Here is a 5,623-nt window from a genome sequence, read left to right on the forward strand (position 1 = left end):
ATCATCAGGGAGCCTGCACCACTGGTCCCCAGGTTGGACTTAGTCCACCATACTGTTTACATGGCATTCAGCTTTCCTAGCAATCCCCACTTGTTTACCTTCAAAGTTCAGGGAACACAATCTGAGTTCAAGCGTGGGTGATACTCAAATATAATGCCAAGACAATCACTTCTAAAACAAAGCCTTTCCAACAAGGGGATAACTAATTCCTGAGAGATGATGCACAGCTGAAAGCAAGGTACCTGAGGTTTTATGGGAACCACTTTAAATATCCGGAGAGTGTGAGATGTAAATACTCCTTGTTTTAGAGCAGACACCATGTGTGTGCAGTTACCCACTGAAAAGCTTTCCCTCTGCACTTCTTACATTCTGCCCTGATGGACCAGAACCAGGTAATGAAGATCATTTCTCCATTGTGAATCAACTGAATCCATTCTAAATTAAAACCTCTGGATTTCTGTGAAATCACTTTAGTCTCTTATGTGAGACTGAAAGATTTAAACTTAAAAAGACACATGGTTAAAAATGTTTGATTTGATATTGAATTGAGTGTTTTTTTTCTCAACTCCATTTTATCTTTCATATTGAAATATGCTTATTGCAAGAGGAACTCATTTGATGATGGATTTGTGCCTGAACACACCGAAAGGTCACTAAAATCATCTAGAACTGCAAAAGTAGGTTTTCAACAGTGGTGATGCTTATTAAATATTGTTATTTTTTATATACAGGTAGCATTACTTTTCTATATTTGTCAAATACAATCATAGAAAATCTCATCTGTACCCCAAATTTTCAAAGCTCATTTGCAATATAATATTAACCTAATTTAACTTTAAACAATTTGCTACTGATAAAGATGAAGCACTTCCTAAAACCCAGGTGTCTAGCACCAGGAACCATTATTTACTGAAAAGACATATAAATTAACAACTGGGGTTAATTTTGAAAACAAAATTTAATACACCACTCACACACAAAAGACCTAAATATGAATATTAATGGACACAAATCATCACTTTTTGGTCTAAACATAGACAAGTGGGACTCTTTCTGGTGTCAAATATTGGATAATACAGGTGTCTCTGACTTCTTTAAAAGTAATTTTGGAAATCATTCCTCCTTAGATTGTTGTAGGGTCAAAACTTTCTCAGTGTGATTTCTCAAACTGTCAATTCTGCTCTCTGCAGAGTGCACACACATTTATAAATATGAGTGAAAGTTCCTATGTGTATCCCCAGCTCTGTGGTGGATCGGTTCACATAACAATCAATTCTCAAAACAAATGATGAGGAGGTATTGTTATTCTCAGTTTATAGATGATGATGTAGGTGTGCGAATTGCCAGGAAATGTACCCCAAGTAAGAGAATCTGCAACACTAATCCATCAAATTGCTTAAAACACATGAAATGTTCAGAAAGATTCAGATAATATTTTCATTGTTTTTAGAACAGTAAACATTAGTTTCTGACATCATTTTCTTACCTGTTAAATGTACAAAATAATGCCAAACACAATGCTATTCTAATTATTAAAATGAATTGTGTGCATAGTACTTTGTACCTTGGAAAACACAGAATTCACATTAAAATATTTCATTATCAAGTATTAGTAGGTTCTTGAAATTAGTCACCAAATATAGATTATTTTATAGTATCTTTTTATATTTTATTACATTTCCAAAATTATTTATATTAAATATTATAATATTTTTCTACTTGGGACTCCTGCCTCTGGCACCTACTCTACTGAACCTCACTCAGCTTCATCCAGGACACACAAGACCAGTAGCCAAGATCCCCTTACTCAACATCCTTGTGATCCTTTTATTCATTCTCTATTCTCATTTGTCATTCTCCATTTCCTAGTAATAACGTGCAAAATTCTTTACCTTTAAGTAGATATCTAGCAGATTCATCTTCTACCTCCGTTTTTGGGCTAAGCTACTACTGGTGTATGAAATCCATTATTTCATTTCAGGGTGAATCTCATTCCAGATACGTAAGTGTACTAAGATACCTATCATCCAGTTTACAAAAGTATATAGTACTTTTTTCATACTATTCACCCAGGAGCAATTTGAGAATCCTCAGGAATTCAGAGTCCTTTGTTCCATCTAAAAACATAAATGATACCACAAAAGCATACAAATATCTTAAGATTTCACAACTCAGTGGAATTTAGGCATTTAATATTTATTAGAATGGAAAAGTTGAATAAATCCAAGGTTCTGTCAACCTTTCCAGGTAATATAATAAACTGCCACGTGAAACACATGGAGTCTACAATGTGACAGAGTTTGTTCTTCTGGGACTTACACAAAACCCAAAGATGCAGAAAATTATATTTGTTGTGTTTTTGCTCATCTACATCATCTCTATGGCAGGAAATTTGCTTATATTGATAACCATCATTGCCAGCTCACTCCTGGGGTCCCCCATGTACTTTTTCCTGGCTTATCTCTCCTTTATTGATGCCTGCTATGCCTCTGTCAGTAGTCCTAAACTGATCATGGATTCACTCCATGAAAAGAAGACCATCCTATTCAATGAATGCATGGCCCAAGTCTTGAGGGAACATTTCTTTGCAGGTGCTGAGATAATTCTGCTCACAGTGATGGCCTATGAACACTATGTGGCCATCTGCAAGCCCTTGCACTATGCAACCATCATGAACTAGAGAGTGTGCATTCTGCTAGTGGGAGTGTCGTGGGTGGGAGGCATTTTCTATGCAACCATCCAGCTGCTCTTCATCTTCCCACTACCCTTCTGTGGCCCTAATGTCATCGATCACTTTATGTGTGATCTGAACCCTTTGCTCAATCTGGTCTGCACTGATACCCACACTCTGGGACTCTTCAATGCTGCCAACAGTGGGTTCATCTGCTTGTTAAACTTCCTCCTCCTGCTGTTCTCCTATGTGGTCATCCTGCGCTCCCTGAGGACACAGAGCATGGAGAGCAGGTGCAAGGCCCTGTCCACCTGGGTCTCCCACATTACAGTGGTCATTTTATTCTTTGTTTCCTGCATATTTGTGTACATGAGACCTCCAATTAATTTATCCATTGATAATGCAGTTGCTGTATTCTATACCATGATAACTCCCATGCTAAATCCTGTGATTTACACTTTGAGAAATGCTCAAATGGAAAGTGCCATTACAAAATTGTTTAGCAGGAAAATTATTTGATAAATGAATGTGCCTAAATCCCAACATTGATTTAAGAGAGGAAAGGATGAATGAACTTTTTGTAATATCTCAGCAAAATATTTTGGAAGACCATGAAAATAAAAATTGTTATTCATAAACTCTGCTTTGAAAGAAGTAGAAATAGTTTCAGAAAGTGGAGACAACCTAACCCTGGACAATTTAGACATATTAAAAGTTTCTACCAAATCTCATCCTGTTTTTCCTAACTTTATCTGTTTATATGGATTTATAGTGTTTCCTTCTAATAAAAGTAAGGATGTCAAAAAAACACTGGTATTGATCAATTATCATGTAAACACTGCTATTGTTCCTGACAGAAATGGGAAGTTATCAGAACAGATGTACTGATGGTCCAGTAACCAGAATATTACTGATTTTCTGGACCATCCACTTAGCTCCAGTCATATACTGTCAGCAATAATTTTTCTTGTTACAATTTTTGAGAAGAGGACTGTACTTAGCATATTATAATACTATTTTATTATCTATTACTAAAATTAAGATATTTTATCATTATTCATTATTATTTTATAAGTCAGAATGGATGGTCATATATTTTTAATATTATAGTGTCTAAGTTCTTTGGGTCATTCGTATACTTTACAAGTGGTAAGAAAGATTCACCTATGTTTCTAAGATTCCTTTTAGTCTTTAGAAACAGGGTATTGTTCATATCATTGCCTGCTGACAACCCATTAGAAAGAGTGATGAGTTAAGCAAGAGTGTTTTAATGTCACTCCAGAATTCCTATTTACTAAAAGTGCAGTTATAATCCATAAAGCACTTGCCCATTGGCTGCCAATATTTTTCACAAGTTGCACAATGTTTGGAACCTGATTACATATTGAATAAATTTTAAAAAGTACAAATCACAGAAGTGAATTCAGTAAAATGTACACTAAAAATGATTATCTATCTATGAGATTACAGGAAATTTTTCTGCCTTTATTTTCTTCAGAGGAGAATTCTGAAGAGAATTCTCAATTGTCCTCTAAATGAAAACAAAAATTTGTCTAACCTTCACTTAAACTGAGGAATGGGAATGAGTATGGAACTGAGTTTCACAATATATGAAAAGTGTTTACCTTGGTATTCCCTCAGGAGGACCTTATTATTCTACAAATGTGAGCTACTTATAATTTTCTTTTTTCTTTGTGGTTATATTTCATTATTAAAAGTTGTTTTTCATAACACATAGATCTTTCTACACGCAAAGAAATTACAGTATTAGGTAGTTTTAATGCAATTCTACCTTCACTAATTAATAAACATAATTTTGCTTCCAAGGAATATATATTGGTGGGTTTCTGGTGTGACTTAATGTACAATTAGCTTCTTCCTTTCTAAAGTTAAAATCAATTGAGAGACTCTCAGAAAGGAGTAGAAAATTACTGCTGAGTATTAGAAAGAGTAAGACAGAAAGGGTGCTATGAAATGATACATGATAGATACCAAACAGAGATCTGGGACATGAGTCAAGAAGTTGCTCAATTCACAATAGCTAGATTGTGGAACCAACCAAGATGCCCTTCAATTGATGAATGGATAAAGAAACTGTGCTATATATACACAATGGAATATTACTCTGCCATAAAGAATAAAATTATGTCACTTGCTGGTAAATGGATGGAGTTAGCGAATATCATGCTAAGTTAAATAGAACAAGTCCAAAAAACCAAGGATGGAATATTTTCTCTGATAGTGGATGAGGATACATAATGAAGGGGACAGGTGGCAGTGGGAAAAGAAAAATGAGAAAACTTTGGAGGGTTTAGAGGAAAATGGGGTGGTAGGGTTGGGGAAGAAAAGATAGTAGAATGAGACAGACAATATTACCCTATATATATGTATGATTACATGAATGGTGTGAATCTACATTGCTTACAACCTTAGAAATCAAAATTTTCACCCCATTTACATACAATGAATCAAAATGCAGCTTGTAAAAATAAAAAATTAAAATTAAATAAAATAAATTTGATAGGGAAAAAAAAAAGGATTCGTAGATGGAAAAACATAAAAAAATGACACCCCAGGGTTAGGGTGGGATCAGTAGAGTGAATAGTCAAGATACGAGGTCAAATCATTCCTAGGACAGGTAGTAGACACACAGATTAAAAAAAAAAAGAACTGCAGAAAAACTTCAGTTCAACTTAGTTGTAGTTATTAAATGATCCATTCATTCAATACTATTTTCACCAAAACCCCACTAGTGCCAGGCATTCCGCTGCATACTAACTTAGAATAAAGGTAAATTGTAACTTCTGAGATTTGACGGACAGAAAAGACCAAGATCAGGAAATGTCTCATAATACTGTTAAAGCTTAATGTTAAGGACTGTAGGTCAAACATTGAAAGCATTTCAAATCTAGCAAGTGATGTAGTTAGAACCTTGTGTTATGAATCAAGGGG

The 5,623-nt window shown here is 34.8% G+C and overlaps 1 pseudogene; it reads left to right on the top strand.

Moving 5' to 3' along the window:
- Window positions 1-1,288: 1,288 nt before the first annotated feature.
- LOC124959379 (olfactory receptor 4C13-like) lies at window positions 1,289-3,190 on the top strand (annotated as a pseudogene).
- Window positions 3,191-5,623: the final 2,433 nt, after the last annotated feature.

Source organism: Sciurus carolinensis, chromosome 11 (genome assembly GCF_902686445.1).
Source record: "Sciurus carolinensis chromosome 11, mSciCar1.2, whole genome shotgun sequence".
Taxonomy (NCBI): Eukaryota; Metazoa; Chordata; class Mammalia; order Rodentia; family Sciuridae; genus Sciurus; species Sciurus carolinensis.